Here is a 17,345-nt window from a genome sequence, read left to right on the forward strand (position 1 = left end):
GGTCGGTATGTCCTCAGACCTGAAACCCCATGGGGTCTCTCTGCTCTTTTTTAAATCTTATTCTCAGTGAATAGTCCACTTGTACTTTCTCTGCACATAGTTTTTTGACTTGCACATTAAACTTCCAACCTTCACAGCTTTGGAAAGGACCGAGGTTAATTGGCGCAATAAGAGCAAAATGTTGTGCCATCAAGTTTACCATTTTTCACCAATGATGTCTGTTTCCAAATCCCAATCCCTTTACTTGCATTCCAACAGCTGCAATGGCCGAGTTCTTTAGACTTTGGACCTGAATTTCAATGGGGTCTCCCCACCCATGTTCTTAACTTGCTTGAAGCATATAGCCCACTTCTGCTTTATCCTCATCAATTTCCTTAGATTCCTGTGATGGCTAAGTGGTTTCAGCATTGTAATTGAAGTCCAATGTATTCTCCCTGTACAGTTTTCAACTCTCCTTAGTGGGCGATGATAAAGTCGACCTTTAATAATTGGGTCTATCTCCTTTGAATTTAAATTGTCCTTACTTTATGTGCTCGTCCCACGATTGAAGTGCTTGCTTAGAAAATAGCTTTTTTTTTTACTTTGCTTGAAAAAAAAAAAAATGGATTGAACCCTGCGAGCAGCGCTTTGACCATCCAGTCTTTATTTGTAACATGTCATTGGGGACTTGATATGGATAATGCTTGGACATGTCCTTTGATTCAAGTGCTCAGAATTGATCTTCCATGACAAAGGTTTCAAGTAGGTTCTTCAATAGCGTTAATCTGGTCACATTAGAGGTAAAATGGACAGAACGAGATAGCGGACTGGTTAAGGGCCTGTAGGAAACAGGAGAAGCTGTGATGGCCGAGAGGTTAAGGCGTTGGACTCGAAATCCAATGGGGTCTCCCCGCGCAGGTTCGAACCCTGCTCACAGCGCTTTGACAAACCAGTCTTTATTTGCAACATATCATTGGAGACATGGATAATGGATAATGTGCTTAATGTCCTTTCATTCAAGTGCTCAGAATATTTTTTCCTTGACAAACAGTTCAAATAGGCTTTTCAGTAGAAAGTCTAGTCTTTACAGAAGTAAAATGTACAGAATCAGATAGCCGACTGGTTAAGTTCTGGTTTTTAATGTAGCAGGCTGTGATGGCCGAGTGGTTAAGGCGTTGGACTTGTATTCCAATGGGGTCTCCCCGCGCAGGTTCGAACCCTACTCACAGCGCTTTGACAAACAGGTCTTTATTTGCAACATGTCATTGGAGACTTGATAATTATGATGTGTGCTTAATGCATGGACCTGTCCTTTGATTCAGGTGGTCAGAATAAAATTCCTTGACAAACAGTTCAAACAGGCTCTTCAGTAGAAGGTCTAGTCTTTACAGAAGTAAAATGTACAGAATCAGATAGCCGACTGGTATTTAACGTAGCTAGCTGCGATGGCCACGTGGTTAAGGCGTTGGACTCGAAATCCAATGGGGTCTACCCACACATGATCGAACCCTGCTCACAGTGCTTTGACAAACCAGTAAAGTAAAATGTACAGAATCAGATAGCCGCCTGGTTTTTAATGTAACGCTATCTCGTTTGCAACATGTCATTGGAGACTTGATATGGATAATGTCTGGACTTGTCCTTTGATTCAGGTGGTCAGAATATAATTCCTTGACAAACAGGTTCTTCAGTAGAAGGTCTAGTCTTTACAGAAGTAAAATGTACAGAATCAGATAGCCGACTGGTTAAGGCCTGGTTTTTAATGTAGCAAGCCGCGATGGCCGAGTGGTTAAGGCGTTGGACTTGAAATCCAACGGGGTCTCCCCGCGCAGATTTGAACCCTGCTCACAGCGCTTTGACAAACCAGTCTTTATTTGCAACATGTCATTGGAGACTTGATATGGATAATGTTTGCTTAATGCATGGACTTGTTCTTTGATTCAGGTGCTCAGAGTATATCTGCATTGGTAAAGAGTTAAAATAGTCTCTTCAGTACAGAGACTGTTGTTTGTATTAGATTTATGATGGAAATTCTGAGAGACAGGTCGGTATGTCCTCAGACCTGAAACCCCATGGGGTCTCTCTGCTCTTTTTTAAATCTTATTCTCAGTGAATAGTCCACTTGTACTTTCTCTGCACATAGTTTTTTGACTTGCACATTAAACTTCCAACCTTCACAGCTTTGGAAAGGACCGAGGTTAATTGGCGCAATAAGAGCAAAATGTTGTGCCATCAAGTTTACCATTTTTCACCAATGATGTCTGTTTCCAAATCCCAATCCCTTTACTTGCATTCCAACAGCTGCAATGGCCGAGTTCTTTAGACTTTGGACCTGAATTTCAATGGGGTCTCCCCACCCATGTTCTTAACTTGCTTGAAGCATATAGCCCACTTCTGCTTTCTCCTCATCAATTTCCTTAGATTCCTGTGATGGCTAAGTGGTTTAAGCATTGTAATTGAAGTCCAATGTATTCTCCCTGTACAGTTTTCAACTCTGCTTACTGGGCGATGATAAAGTCGACCTTTAATAATTGGGTCTATCTCCTTTGAATTTAAATTGTCCTTACTTTATGTGCTCGTCCCACGATTGAAGTGCTTGCTTAGAAAATAGCTTTTTTTTTTACTTTGCTTGAAAAAAAAAAAAATGGATTGAACCCTGCGAGCAGCGCTTTGACCATCCAGTCTTTATTTGTAACATGTCATTGGGGACTTGATATGGATAATGCTTGGACATGTCCTTTGATTCAAGTGCTCAGAATTGATCTTCCATGACAAAGGTTTCAAGTAGGTTCTTCAATAGCGTTAATCTGGTCACATTAGAGGTAAAATGGACAGAACGAGATAGCGGACTGGTTAAGGGCCTGTAGGAAACAGGAGAAGCTGTGATGGCCGAGAGGTTAAGGCGTTGGACTCGAAATCCAATGGGGTCTCCCCGCGCAGGTTCGAACCCTGCTCACAGCGCTTTGACAAACCAGTCTTTATTTGCAACATATCATTGGAGACATGGATAATGGATAATGTGCTTAATGTCCTTTCATTCAAGTGCTCAGAATATTTTTTCCTTGACAAACAGTTCAAATAGGCTTTTCAGTAGAAAGTCTAGTCTTTACAGAAGTAAAATGTACAGAATCAGATAGCCGACTGGTTAAGTTCTGGTTTTTAATGTAGCAGGCTGTGATGGCCGAGTGGTTAAGGCGTTGGACTTGTATTCCAATGGGGTCTCCCCGCGCAGGTTCGAACCCTACTCACAGCGCTTTGACAAACAGGTCTTTATTTGCAACATGTCATTGGAGACTTGATAATTATGATGTGTGCTTAATGCATGGACCTGTCCTTTGATTCAGGTGGTCAGAATAAAATTCCTTGACAAACAGTTCAAACAGGCTCTTCAGTAGAAGGTCTAGTCTTTACAGAAGTAAAATGTACAGAATCAGATAGCCGACTGGTATTTAACGTAGCTAGCTGCGATGGCCACGTGGTTAAGGCGTTGGACTCGAAATCCAATGGGGTCTACCCACACATGATCGAACCCTGCTCACAGTGCTTTGACAAACCAGTAAAGTAAAATGTACAGAATCAGATAGCCGCCTGGTTTTTAATGTAACGCTATCTCGTTTGCAACATGTCATTGGAGACTTGATATGGATAATGTCTGGACTTGTCCTTTGATTCAGGTGGTCAGAATATAATTCCTTGACAAACAGGTTCTTCAGTAGAAGGTCTAGTCTTTACAGAAGTAAAATGTACAGAATCAGATAGCCGACTGGTTAAGGCCTGGTTTTTAATGTAGCAAGCCGCGATGGCCGAGTGGTTAAGGCGTTGGACTTGAAATCCAACGGGGTCTCCCCGCGCAGATTTGAACCCTGCTCACAGCGCTTTGACAAACCAGTCTTTATTTGCAACATGTCATTGGAGACTTGATATGGATAATGTTTGCTTAATGCATGGACTTGTTCTTTGATTCAGGTGCTCAGAGTATATCTGCATTGGTAAAGAGTTAAAATAGTCTCTTCAGTACAGAGACTGTTGTTTGTATTAGATTTATGATGGAAATTCTGAGAGACAGGTCGGTATGTCCTCAGACCTGAAACCCCATGGGGTCTCTCTGCTCTTTTTTAAATCTTATTCTCAGTGAATAGTCCACTTGTACTTTCTCTGCACATAGTTTTTTGACTTGCACATTAAACTTCCAACCTTCACAGCTTTGGAAAGGACCGAGGTTAATTGGCGCAATAAGAGCAAAATGTTGTGCCATCAAGTTTACCATTTTTCACCAATGATGTCTGTTTCCAAATCCCAATCCCTTTACTTGCATTCCAACAGCTGCAATGGCCGAGTTCTTTAGACTTTGGACCTGAATTTCAATGGGGTCTCCCCACCCATGTTCTTAACTTGCTTGAAGCATATAGCCCACTTCTGCTTTCTCCTCATCAATTTCCTTAGATTCCTGTGATGGCTAAGTGGTTTAAGCATTGTAATTGAAGTCCAATGTATTCTCCCTGTACAGTTTTCAACTCTGCTTACTGGGCGATGATAAAGTCGACCTTTAATAATTGGGTCTATCTCCTTTGAATTTAAATTGTCCTTACTTTATGTGCTCGTCCCACGATTGAAGTGCTTGCTTAGAAAATAGCTTTTTTTTAAACTTTGCTTGAAAAAAAAAATGGATTGAACCCTGCGAGCAGCGCTTTGACCATCCAGTCTTTATTTGTAACATGTCATTGGGGACTTGATATGGATAATGCTTGGACATGTCCTTTGATTCAAGTGCTCAGAATTGATCTTCCATGACAAAGGTTTCAAGTAGGTTCTTCAATAGCGTTAATCTGGTCACATTAGAGGTAAAATGGACAGAACGAGATAGCGGACTGGTTAAGGGCCTGTAGGAAACAGGAGAAGCTGTGATGGCCGAGAGGTCAAGGCGTTGGACTCGAAATCCAATATGGTCTCCCCGCGCAGGTTCGAACCCTGCTCACAGCGCTTTGACAAACCAGCAACATATCATTGGAGACATGGATAATGGATAATGTGCTTAACATAATGTAATGTGCTTAACTTTGACAAACAGGTCTTTATTTGCAACATGTCATTGGAGACTTGATATTTATGATGTATGCTTAATGCATGGACCTGTCCTTTGATTCAGGTGGTCAGAATAAAATTCCTTGACAAACAGTTCAAACAGGCTCTTCAGTAGAAGGTCTAGTCTTTACAGAAGTAAAATGTACAGAATCAGATAGCCGACTGGTATTTAACGTAGCTAGCTGCAATGGCCACGTGGTTAAGGCGTTGGACTCGAAATCCAATGGGGTCTACCCACACATGATCGAACCCTGCTCACAGTGCTTTGACAAACCAGTAAAGTAAAATGTACAGAATCAGATAGCCGACTGGTTAAGGCCTGGTTTTTAATGTAACGCTATCTCGTTTGCAACATGTCATTGGAGACTTGATATGGATAATGTCTGGACTTGTCCTTTGATTCAGGTGGTCAGAATATAATTCCTTGACAAACAGGTTCTTCAGTAGAAGGTCTAGTCTTTACAGAAGTAAAATGTACAGAATCAGATAGCCGACTGGTTAAGGCCTGGTTTTTAATGTAGCAAGCTGCGATGGCCAAGTGGTTAAGGCGTTGGATTTGAATCCAATGGGGTCTCCCCGCGCAGATTTGAACCCTGCTCACAGCGCTTTGACAAACCAGTCTTTATTTGCAACATGTCATTGGAGACTTGATATGGATAATGTTTGCTTAATGCATGGACTTGTTCTTTGATTCAGGTGCTCAGAGTATATCTGCATTGGTAAAGAGTTAAAATAGTCTCTTCAGTACAGAGACTGTTGTTTGTATTAGATTTATGATGGAAATTCTGAGAGACAGGTCGGTATGTCCTCAGACCTGAAACCCCATGGGGTCTCTCTGCTCTTTTTTAAATCTTATTCTCAGTGAATAGTCCACTTGTACTTTCTCTGCACATAGTTTTTTGACTTGCACATTAAACTTCCAACCTTCACAGCTTTGGAAAGGACCGAGGTTAATTGGCGCAATAAGAGCAAAATGTTGTGCCATCAAGTTTACCATTTTTCACCAATGATGTCTGTTTCCAAATCCCAATCCCTTTACTTGCATTCCAACAGCTGCAATGGCCGAGTTCTTTAGACTTTGGACCTGAATTTCAATGGGGTCTCCCCACCCATGTTCTTAACTTGCTTGAAGCATATAGCCCACTTCTGCTTTCTCCTCATCAATTTCCTTAGATTCCTGTGATGGCTAAGTGGTTTCAGCATTGTAATTGAAGTCCAATGTATTCTCCCTGTACAGTTTTCAACTCTCCTTAGTGGGCGATGATAAAGTCGACCTTTAATAATTGGGTCTATCTCCTTTGAATTTAAATTGTCCTTACTTTATGTGCTCGTCCCACGATTGAAGTGCTTGCTTAGAAAATAGCTTTTTTTTTTACTTTGCTTGAAAAAAAAAAAAAATGGATTGAACCCTGCGAGCAGCGCTTTGACCATCCAGTCTTTATTTGTAACATGTCATTGGGGACTTGATATGGATAATGCTTGGACATGTCCTTTGATTCAAGTGCTCAGAATTGATCTTCCATGACAAAGGTTTCAAGTAGGTTCTTCAATAGCGTTAATCTGGTCACATTAGAGGTAAAATGGACAGAACGAGATAGCGGACTGGTTAAGGGCCTGTAGGAAACAGGAGAAGCTGTGATGGCTGAGAGGTTAAGGCGTTGGACTCGAAATCCAATGGGGTCTCCCCGCGCAGGTTCGAACCCTGCTCACAGCGCTTTGACAAACCAGTCTTTATTTGCAACATATCATTGGAGACATGGATAATGGATAATGTGCTTAATGTCCTTTCATTCAAGTGCTCAGAATATTTTTTCCTTGACAAACAGTTCCAATAGGCTTTTCAGTAGAAAGTCTAGTCTTTACAGAAGTAAAATGTACAGAATCAGATAGCCGACTGGTTAAGTTCTGGTTTTTAATGTAGCAGGCTGTGATGGCCGAGTGGTTAAGGCGTTGGACTTGAAATCCAATGGGGTCTCCCCGCGCAGGTTCGAGCCCTGCTCACAGCGCTTTGACAAACAGGTCTTTATTTGCAACATGTCATTGGCGACTTGATAATTATGATGTGTGCTTAATGCATGGACCTGTCCTTTGATTCAGGTGGTCAGAATAAAATTCCTTGACAAACAGTTCAAACAGGCTCTTCAGTAGAAGGTCTAGTCTTTACAGAAGTAAAATGTACAGAATCAGATAGCCGACTGGTTTTTAACATAGCAAGCTGCGATGGTAAAGGCGTTGGACTTGAAATCCAAGGGGGTCTCCCCGCGCACGTTCGAACCCTAATGTAGGGGTCTCCCCGCGCAGGTTTGAACCCTGGTTCAAACCCAGGTTTGAGCGCTTTGACAAACCAGTCTTTATTTGCAACATGTCATTGGAGACTTGATATGGATAATGTGTGCTAAATGCATGGACTTGTCCTTTGATTCAAGTGCTCAGAATATTTTTTCCTTGACAAACAGTTCAAACAGGCTCTTCAGTAGAAGGTCTAGTCTTTACAGAGGAAAAATGTACAGAATCAGATAGCCGACTGGTTAAGGACTGGTTTTTAACATAGCAAGCTGCGATGGCCGAGTGGTAAAGGCGTTGGACTTGAAATCCAATGGGGTCTCCCCGCGCAGGTTTGAACCCTGCTCACGCGCTTTGACAAACCAGTCTTTATTTGCAACATGTCATTGGAGACTTGATAAGGATAATGTGTGCTAAATGCATGGACTTGTCCTTTGATTCAGAGTATATCTGCATTGACAAACAGTTCAAATAGGCACTTCAGTAGAAAGTCTCGTCTTTACAGAAGTAAAATGTACAGAATCAGATAGCCACCTGTTTTTTAGGTGTAGCAAGCTGTGATGGCCGAGAGGTTAAGGCGTTGGACTCGAAATCCAATGGGGTCTCCCCGCGCAGGTTCGAACCCTGCTCACAGGGCTTTGACAAACCAGTCTTTATTTGCAACATGTCATTGGAGGATAAGGATAATGTGTGCTAAATGCATGGACTTGTCCTTTGATTCAGAGTATATCTGCATTGACAAACAGTTCAAACAGTTCAAATAGTCTCTTCAGTACAGAGACTGTTGTTTGTATTAGATTTATGATGGAAATTCTGAGAGACAGGTCGGTATGTCCTCAGACTTGAAACCCCATTGGGTCTCTCTGCTCTTTTTAAAATCTTATTCTCAGTGAATAAGTTCACCATTTTTCACCAATGATGTCTGTTTCCAAATGCCAATCCCTTTACTTGCATTCCAACAGCTGTAATGGCCAAGTTATTTAGACGTTGGACCTGAATTTCAAAGGGGTCTCCCAATCCCCACCCATGTTCTTAACTTGCTTGAAGCATATAGCCCACTTCTGCTTTCTCCTCATCAATTTCCTTAGATTCCTACTGCTGTGATGGCTAAGTGATTTAAGCATTGTAATTGAAGTCCAATGTATTCTCCCTGTACAGTTTTCAACTCTGCTTACTGGGTGATGATAAAGTAGACCTTTAATAATTGGGTCTATCTCCTTTGAATTTAAATTGTCCTTACTTTATGTGCTCGTCCAACGATTGAAGTGCTTAGAAAATAGCTTTTAAAAAAACTTTGCTTGAAAAAAAATCCAACTAGGCAGTTGAATTTGGATACTTTTGTCCTCGTGTGAGGTACCTCAGAAAGCTGTGATTGCAGAATGGTTAAATAGTTGGACTCAAAATCCATGGGGGTTGCCCAGTGTAGGTTTGAACCCTGCGAGCAGCGCTTTGACTATCCAGTCTTTAATTGTAACATGTCATTGGGGACTTGATATGGATAATGCTTGGACATATCCTTTGATTCAAGTGCTCAGAATTGATCTTCCATGACAAATGTTTCAAGTAGGCTCTTCAATAGCAATAATCTGGTCACTTTAGAGGTAAAATGGACAGAACGAGATAGTGGACTGGTTAAGGGTCTGTCAGTAACAGGAGAAGCTGTGATGGCCGAGAGTTTAAGGCGTTGGACTCGAAATCCAATGGGGTCTCCCCGCGCAGGTTTGAACCCTGCTCACGCGCTTTGACAAACCAGTCTTTATTTGCAACATGTCATTGGAGACTTGATAAGGATAATGTGTGCTAAATGCATGGACTTGTCCTTTGATTCAGAGTATATCTGCATTGACGAACAGTTCAAATAGGCACTTCAGTAGAAAGCCTCGTCTTTACAGTAGTAAAATGTACAGGATCAGATAGCCGACTGGTTTTTAACATAGCAAGCTGCGATGGCCGAGTGGTAAAGGCATTGGACTTGAAATCCAATGGCGTCTCCCCGCGCACGTTCGAACCCTAATGTAGGGGTCTCCCCGCGCAGGTTTGAACCCTGCTCACGCGCTTTGACAAACCAGTCTTTGCAGTATTTGCAACATGTCTTTTGAGACTTGATATGGATAATGTGTGCTAAATGCATGGACTTGTCCTTTGATTCAAGTGCTCAGAATATTTTTTCCTTGACAAACAGTTCAAACAGGCTCTTCAGTAGAAGGTCTAGTCTTTACAGAAGAAAAATGTACAGAATCAGATAGCCGACTGGTTAAGGACTGGTTTTTAACATAGCAAGCTGCGATGGCCGAGTGGTAAAGGCGTTGGACTTGAAATCCAATGGGGTCTCCCCGCGCACGTTCCAACCCTAATGTAGCAAGCTGTGATGGCCGAGTGGTTAAGGCGTTGGACTTGAAATCCAATGGGGTCTCCCCGCGCAGGTTCGAACCCTGCTCACAGCGCTTTGACAAACCAGTCTTTATTTGCAACATGTCATTAGAGACTTGATATGGATAACGTGTGCTAAATGCATGGACTTTGATTCAGGTGCTCAGAGTATATCTGCAATGACAAACAGGCTCTTCAGAAGTAAAATGTACAGAATCAGATAGCCGACTGGTTTTTAACATAGCAAGCTGCGATGGCCGAGTGGTAAAGGCGTTGGACTTGAAATCCAATGGGGTCTCCCCGCGCACGTTCGAACCCTAATGTCTCCCCGCGCAGGTTTGAACCCTGCTCACGCGCTGCTCACCAGTCTTTATTTGCAACATGTCATTGGAGACTTGATATGGATAATGTGTGCTAAATGCATGGACTTGTCCTTTGATTCAAGTGCTCAGAATATTTTTTCCTTGACAAACAGTTCAAACAGGTCTAGTCTTTACAGAAGAAAAATGTACAGAATCAGATAGCCGACTGGTTAAGGACTGGTTTTTAACATAGCAAGCTGCGATGGCCGAGTGTCCTTCTGTTCACCTGATTTAGAATTCCTCACAATCAAATGTAGACCGCATTATCTACCAAGAGAATTCTCTTCGATTATAATCACAGCCGTATATATCCCCCCCAAGCAGACACATCGATGGCTCTGAACGAACTTTATTTAACTCTTTGCAAACTGGAAACCATTCATCCGGAGGCTGCATTCATTGTAGCTGGGGATTTTAACAAGGCTAATCTGAAAACAAGACACCCCTAAATTTTATCAGCATATCGATTGCGCAACCAGGGGTGGAAAGACCTTGGATCATTGTTACTCTAACTTCCGCGACGCATATAAGGCCCTGCCCCGCCCCCCTTTCGGAAAAGCTGACCACGACTCCATTTTGTTGATCCCTGCCTACAGACAGAAACTAAAACAAGAGGCTCCCACGCTGAGGTCTGTCCAACGCTGGTCCGACCAAGCTGACTCCACACTCCAAGACTGCTTCCACCACGTGGACTGGGACATGTTTCGTATTGCGTCAGACAACAACATTGACGAATACGCTGATTCGGTGTGTGAGTTCATTAGAACGTGCGTTGAAGATGTCGTTCCCATAGCAACGATTAAAACATTCCCTAACCAGAAACCGTGGATTGATGGCAGCATTCGCGTGAAACTGAAAGCGCGAACCACTGCTTTTAATCAGGGCAAGGTGTCTGGTAACATGACCGAATACAAACAGTGCAGCTATTCCCTCCGCAAGGCTATCAAACAAGCTAAGCGTCAGTACAGAGACAAAGTAGAATCTCAATTCAACGGCTCAGACACAAGAGGCATGTGGCAGGGTCTACAGTCAATCACGGACTACAGGAAGAAATCCAGCCCAGTCACGGACCAGGATGTCCTGCTCCCAGGCAGACTAAATAACTTTTTTGCCCGCTTTGAGGACAATACAGTGCCACTGACACGGCCTGCAACGAAAACATGCGGTCTCTCCTTCACTGCAGCCGAGGTGAGTAAGACATTTAAACGTGTTAACCCTCGCAAGGCTGCAGGCCCAGACGGCATCCCCAGCCGCGCCCTCAGAGCATGCGCAGACCAGCTGGCCGGTGTGTTTACGGACATATTCAATCAATCCCTATACCAGTCTGCTGTTCCCACATGCTTCAAGAGGGCCACCATTGTTCCTGTTCCCAAGAAAGCTAAGGTAACTGAGCTAAACGACTACCGCCCCGTAGCACTCACTTCCGTCATCATGAAGTGCTTTGAGAGACTAGTCAAGGACCATATCACCTCCACCCTACCTGACACCCTAGACCCACTCCAATTTGCTTACCGCCCAAATAGGTCCACAGACGATGCAATCTCAACCACACTGCACACCGCCCTAACCCATCTGGACAAGAGGAATACCTATGTGAGAATGCTGTTCACTGACTACAGCTCGGCATTCAACACCATAGTACCCTCCAAGCTCGTCATCAAGCTCGAGACCCTGGGTCTCGACCCCGCCCTGTGCAACTGGGTACTGGACTTCCTGACGGGCCGCCCCCAGGTGGTGAGGGTAGGCAACAACATCTCCTCCCCGCTGATCTTCAACACTGGGGCCCCACAAGGGTGCGTTCTGAGCCCTCTCCTGTACTCCCTGTTCACCCACGACTGTGTGGCCACGCACGCCTCCAACTCAATCATCAAGTTTGCGGACGACACAACAGTGGTAGGCTTGATTACCAACAACGACGAGACGGCCTACAGGGAGGAGGTGAGTGCCCTCGGAGTGTGGTGTCAGGAAAATAACCTCACACTCAACGTCAACAAAACTAAGGAGATGATTGTGGACTTCAGGAAACAGCAGAGGGAACACCCCCCTATCCACATCGATGGAACAGTAGTGGAGAGGGTAGCAAGTTTTAAGTTCCTCGGCATACACATCACAAACAAACTGAATTGGTCCACTCACACAGACAGCATTGTGAAGAAGGCGCAGCAGCGCCTCTTCAACCTCAGGAGGCTGAAGAAATTCGGCTTGTCACCAAAAGCACTCACAAACTTCTACAGATGCACAATCGAGAGCATCCTGGCGGGCTGTATCACCGCCTGGTACGGCAACTGCTCCGCCCTCAACCGTAAGGCTCTCCAGAGGGTGGTGAGGTCTGCAGAACGCATCACCGGGGGCAAACTACCTGCCCTCCAGGACACCTACACCACCCGATGTCACAGGAAGGCCAGAAAGATCATCAAGGACATCAACCACCCGAGCCACTGCCTGTTCACCCCGCTATCATCCAGAAGGCGAGGTCAGTACAGGTGCATCAAAGCTGGGACCGAGAGACTGAAAAACAGCTTCTATCTCAAGGCCATCAGACTGTTAAACAGCCACCACTAACATTGAGTGGCTGCTGCCAACACACTGACACTGACTCAACTCCAGCCACTTTAATAATGGGAATTGATGGGAAATGATGTAAATATATCACTAGCCACTTTAAACAATGCTACCTTATATAATGTTACTTACCCTACATTATTCATCTCATATGCATACGTATATACTGTACTCTATATCATCGACTGTATCCTTATGTAATACATGTATCACTAGCCACTTTAACTATGCCACTTTGTTTACATACTCATCTCATATGTATATACTGTACTCGATACCATCTACTGTATCTTGCCTATGCTGCTCTGTACCATCACTCATTCATATATCCTTATGTACATATTCTTTATCCCCTTACACTGTGTACAAGACAGTAGTTTTGGAATTGTTAGTTAGATTACTTGTTGGTTATGACTGCATTGTCGGAACTAGAAGCACAAGCATTTCGCTACACTCGCATTAACATCTGCTAACCATGTGTATGTGACAAATAAAATTTGATTTGATTTGATTTGATTTGAAAGGCGTTGGACTTGAAATCCAATGGGGTCTCCCCGCGCACGTTCGAACCCTAATGTAGCAAGCTGTGATGGCAGAGTGGTTAAGGCGTTGGACTTGAAATCCAATGGGGTATCCCCGCGCAGGTTTGAACCCTGCTCACAGCGCTTTGACAAACCAGTCTTTATTTGCAACATGTCATTGGAGACTTGATATGGACAATGTGTGACTTTGATTCAGGTGCTCAGAGTATATCTGCAATGACAAACAGTTCAAATAGGCTCTTCAGTATAAGGTCTAGTCTTTACAGAAGTAAAATGTACAGAATCAGATAGCCGACTGGTTTTTAACATAGCAAGCTGCGATGGCCGAGTGGTAAAGACTTGAAATCCAATGGGGTCTCCCCGCGCAGGTTCGAACCCTGCTCACAGCGCTTTGACAAACAATTCTTTATTTGCAACATGTCATTGGAGACTTGATAAGGATAATGTGTGCTAAATGCATGGACTTGTCCTTTGATTCAGAGTATATCTGCATTGACAAACAGTTCAAATAGGCACTTCAGTAGAAAGTCTCGTCTTTACAGAAGTAAAATGTACAGAATCAGATAGCCGCCTGTTTTTTAGTGTAGCAAGCTGTGATGGCCGAGTGGTTAAGGCGTTGGACTTGAAATCCAATGGGGTCTCCCCGCGCAGGTTTGAACCCTGCTCACGCGCTTTGACAAACCAGTCTTTATTTGCAACATGTCATTGGAGACTTGATAAGGATAATGTGTGCTAAATGCATGGACTTGTCCTTTGATTCAGAGTATATCTGCATTGACAAACAGTTCAAATAGGCACTTCAGTAGAAAGTCTCGTCTTTACAGAAGTAAAATGTACAGAATCAGATAGCCGACTGGTTTTTAGTGTAGCAAGCTGTGATGGCCGAGTGGTTAAGGCGTTGGACTTGAAATCCAATGGGGTCTCCCCGCGCAGGTTCAAACCCTGCTCACAGCGCTTTGACAAACCAGTCTTAGAGACAAACATGTCATTGGAGACTTGATATGGATAACGTATGCTAAATGCATGGACTTTGATTCAGGTGCTCAGAGTATATCTGCAATGACAAACAGTTCAAATAGGCTCTTCAGTATAAGGTCTAGTCTTTACAGCAGTAAAATGTACAGAATCAGATAGCCGACTGGTTTTTAACATAGCAAGCTGCGATGGTAAAGGCGTTGGACTTGAAATCCAATGGGGTCTCCCCGCGCACGTTCGAACCCTAATGTCTCCCCGCGCAGCTTTGAACCCTGCAAACCAGTCTTTATTTGCAACATGTCATTGGAGACTTGATATGGATAATGTGTGCTAAATGCATGGACTTGTCCTTTGATTCAAGTGCTCAGAATATTTTTTCCTTGACAAACAGTTCAAACAGGCTCTTCAGTAGAAGGGCTAGTCTTTACAGCAGTCATTGGAGAAATGCATGGACTTGTCCTTTGATTCAGGTTCTCAGAGTATATAGCTCAGAGTATACAGTTCAAATAGTCTCTTCAGTAGAGAGACTGTTGTTTGTATTAGATTTTTGATGGAAATTCCTAGAGACAGGTCGGTATGTCCTCAGACTTGAAACCCCATTGAGTCTCTCTGCTCTTTTTAAAATCTTATTCTCAGTGAATAGTCCACTTGTACTTTCTCTGCACATAGGTTTTTGACTTGCACATTAAACCTGCAACCTTCACAGCTTTGGAAAGGACCGAGGTTACTTGGCGCAATAAGATCAAAATGTTGTGCCATCAAGTTTACCATTTTTCACCAATGATGTCTGTTTCCAAATCCCAATCCCTTTACTTGCATTCCAACAGCTGCAATGGCCAAGTTCTTTAGACGTTGGACCTGAATTTCAAATGGGTCTCCCCACCCATGTTCTTAACTTGCTTGAAGCATATAGCCCACTTCTGCTTTCTCCTCATCAATTTCCTTAGATTCCTACTGCTGTGATGGCTAAGTGATTTTAGCATTGTAATTGAAGTCCAATGTATTCTCCCTGTACAGTTTTCAACTCTGCTTACTGGGTGATGATAAAGTAGACCTTTAATAATTGGATCTATCTCATTTAAATTGTCCTTACTTTATGTGCTCGTCCAACGATTAAAGTGCTCAGAAAATTGCTTTTTTTACTTTGCTTGAAAAGCTGTGATTGCAGGATGGTTTAATCGTTGGACTCGAAATCCATTGGGGTTGCCCAGTGCAGGTTTGAACCCTGCGAGCAGCGCTTTGACAATCCAGTATTTAATTGTAACATGTCATTGGGGACTTGATATGGATAATGCTTGGACATGTCCTTTGATTCAAGTGCTCAGAATTGATCTTCCATGACAAACGTTTCAAGTAGGCTCTTCAATAGCAATAATCTGGTCACTTTAGAGGTAAAATGGACAGAACGAGATAGCGGACTGGTTAAGGCCTGGTTTTTAACATAGCAAGCTGCGATGGCCGAGTGGTAAAGGTGTTGGACTTGAATTCCAATGGGGTCTGCCCGTGCAGGTTCGAACAGTGCTATGACAAACCAGTTTTCATTTTTAACATATCCTTGGTGACTTGAGATGGATAATGTGATTAATGCCTGGACTTGTCCTTTGATTCAAGTGCTCAGAATATTTTTTCCTTGACAAACAGTTCAAATAGGCTCTTCAGTAGATAGTCTAGTAAAATATACATAATCAGATTGGATTTCAAGTCCAACGCCTTAACCACTTGGCCATGCTCTTTGACAAACCAGTCTTTATTTACAACATGTCATTGGGGACTTGATATGGATGTCCTTAATCTGTGGACTTGTCCTTTGATTAACCTCACACAAGCAGTTTTGTAGGAATTATGTTTGGGCAGTACATTATCACAGCATATTGGTTATATGATTGGCTTGCTAATATTGTTAATCAGACCATATTATACTTGACAACAATATATATCAGTTGGTTTAGCACTTGTTAGGCACTGTGGAGCATGAATTTAAATAATTCGCTTTTTTATTTTATTGAACTGAAGGTACCTGCATCGGATGGTCAACGAGGTCAAATCGCAACGTTAGTGATTTCCAGGTCGAAAAATCGGAGCTCTAGATGGATGACCTTTCAAAATTATTTTTGACGTCACGGTCTTTGCGCTCTCCTTCCTTTCCTCCGGTGAGACTGACCAGAGAGAGGGGACACCGTCTTCCACCCGATGGCGAAACTCGAGTCGCACCACATCTGCCTTATGCACAAATTCATGTTGTTCCTACTGCCAGAGAAAGTGAAATATTCCTTAATATTAAAATCGACATGACGAGCTGCTAATAATAATAAAATACAGGCTATCAATACTTGGCTACACATTCTTTGCAGCTGCAGTCCGAGCGGAAGTACGGAGAAGCAAGTTTTGTAATAGTGTTGATTAAAAACAGTGACAGTGCTGAATATCAACTTAAACATGACCTCACTCATAAAAACCGCAGCTCATTGCTGTATTCGTTGACAGTATCTCTGTGGTCATGGTTTTAAAAGTTATTAAATCTTACGTAGGTTAGTAGCCTATTAAACTTGGCTGTGGCCAGGGTCTTGGAAGCTCTTTAGCCACAGTGATTTGAGCTATCCGATTGGAGACAGGACTTTGAATCAAGTGCACCTACAGGCAACAGCTCAACACGATTTTTTAAAAGGAGCGCAAGCCTTTATCGTTCGTTGGCTTTTCTACAGAAATATTTGGTGATCGACTAGGAATGCCTTGAAGATCGACCAGTCGATCGATTGGTTGGTGACCACTGTGGTAGGCTAAACAGTCAAACAAGTTGACCTACAGTATGTTGCAGAGGTGAGACCAAGTCATTGTTTTACAAGTCACTAGTAAGTCTCAAGTCTTAGCACTCAAGTCCCAAGTCAAGACAGGCAAGTTTGAGTTAAGTCAAGACCGTCAAGTATCAAGTCAAATCTCAAGACCGAAACTTTGAGTTTCGATTCCTAAACAAGTCATAATGTGCTCTTCACCAAATGTAATACCATTTCATATTTTTAACAAGATTAATAGTATATTACATTTACGCAAATCATGAATGCTTTCAAAAATATCTATATATTTATTACTTTCCAAATAAACATTATATTTCAATTGAAATACAGTTGAAGTTGGAAGTTTACATACACCTTAGCCAAATACATTTAAACTCAGTTTTTCACAATTCTTGACA

At 42.8% G+C, this 17,345-nt stretch overlaps 16 non-coding genes across 16 annotated transcripts; all 16 read left to right on the forward strand.

Moving 5' to 3' along the window:
- Positions 1–836: 836 nt before the first annotated feature.
- trnas-cga (transfer RNA serine (anticodon CGA)) lies at positions 837–918 on the forward strand. Its single transcript has one exon. It is a non-coding gene; the product is annotated as a tRNA-Ser (tRNA).
- Positions 919–1,128: 210 nt separating this feature from the next.
- Positions 1,129–1,210, forward strand: trnas-uga (transfer RNA serine (anticodon UGA)). Its single transcript has one exon. It is a non-coding gene; the product is annotated as a tRNA-Thr (tRNA).
- Positions 1,211–1,750: 540 nt separating this feature from the next.
- trnas-uga (transfer RNA serine (anticodon UGA)) lies at positions 1,751–1,832 on the forward strand. Its single transcript has one exon. It is a non-coding gene; the product is annotated as a tRNA-Ser (tRNA).
- Positions 1,833–2,858: 1,026 nt separating this feature from the next.
- trnas-cga (transfer RNA serine (anticodon CGA)) lies at positions 2,859–2,940 on the forward strand. The gene has a single exon. It is a non-coding gene; the product is annotated as a tRNA-Ser (tRNA).
- Positions 2,941–3,150: 210 nt separating this feature from the next.
- trnas-uga (transfer RNA serine (anticodon UGA)) lies at positions 3,151–3,232 on the forward strand. The gene has a single exon. It is a non-coding gene; the product is annotated as a tRNA-Thr (tRNA).
- Positions 3,233–3,772: 540 nt separating this feature from the next.
- On the forward strand, positions 3,773–3,854 carry trnas-uga (transfer RNA serine (anticodon UGA)). The gene has a single exon. It is a non-coding gene; the product is annotated as a tRNA-Ser (tRNA).
- Positions 3,855–4,877: 1,023 nt separating this feature from the next.
- Positions 4,878–4,959, forward strand: trnas-cga (transfer RNA serine (anticodon CGA)). The gene has a single exon. It is a non-coding gene; the product is annotated as a tRNA-Ser (tRNA).
- A 1,734-nt stretch (positions 4,960–6,693) lies between these two features.
- On the forward strand, positions 6,694–6,775 carry trnas-cga (transfer RNA serine (anticodon CGA)). The gene has a single exon. It is a non-coding gene; the product is annotated as a tRNA-Ser (tRNA).
- A 210-nt stretch (positions 6,776–6,985) lies between these two features.
- trnas-uga (transfer RNA serine (anticodon UGA)) lies at positions 6,986–7,067 on the forward strand. The gene has a single exon. It is a non-coding gene; the product is annotated as a tRNA-Ser (tRNA).
- Positions 7,068–7,615: 548 nt separating this feature from the next.
- On the forward strand, positions 7,616–7,698 carry trnas-uga (transfer RNA serine (anticodon UGA)). Its single transcript has one exon. It is a non-coding gene; the product is annotated as a tRNA-Ser (tRNA).
- Positions 7,699–7,898: 200 nt separating this feature from the next.
- trnas-cga (transfer RNA serine (anticodon CGA)) lies at positions 7,899–7,982 on the forward strand. Its single transcript has one exon. It is a non-coding gene; the product is annotated as a tRNA-Ser (tRNA).
- Positions 7,983–9,002: 1,020 nt separating this feature from the next.
- Positions 9,003–9,085, forward strand: trnas-cga (transfer RNA serine (anticodon CGA)). The gene has a single exon. It is a non-coding gene; the product is annotated as a tRNA-Ser (tRNA).
- A 621-nt stretch (positions 9,086–9,706) lies between these two features.
- trnas-uga (transfer RNA serine (anticodon UGA)) lies at positions 9,707–9,788 on the forward strand. Its single transcript has one exon. It is a non-coding gene; the product is annotated as a tRNA-Ser (tRNA).
- A 3,433-nt stretch (positions 9,789–13,221) lies between these two features.
- trnas-uga (transfer RNA serine (anticodon UGA)) lies at positions 13,222–13,303 on the forward strand. The gene has a single exon. It is a non-coding gene; the product is annotated as a tRNA-Ser (tRNA).
- A 467-nt stretch (positions 13,304–13,770) lies between these two features.
- On the forward strand, positions 13,771–13,853 carry trnas-uga (transfer RNA serine (anticodon UGA)). Its single transcript has one exon. It is a non-coding gene; the product is annotated as a tRNA-Ser (tRNA).
- A 199-nt stretch (positions 13,854–14,052) lies between these two features.
- Positions 14,053–14,134, forward strand: trnas-uga (transfer RNA serine (anticodon UGA)). Its single transcript has one exon. It is a non-coding gene; the product is annotated as a tRNA-Ser (tRNA).
- The last annotated feature ends 3,211 nt before the right edge of the window (positions 14,135–17,345 follow it).

This window comes from Oncorhynchus mykiss, chromosome 12, assembly GCF_057628025.1.
Source record: "Oncorhynchus mykiss isolate SJ-2025 chromosome 12, ASM5762802v1, whole genome shotgun sequence".
Classification (NCBI taxonomy): Eukaryota; Metazoa; Chordata; class Actinopteri; order Salmoniformes; family Salmonidae; genus Oncorhynchus; species Oncorhynchus mykiss.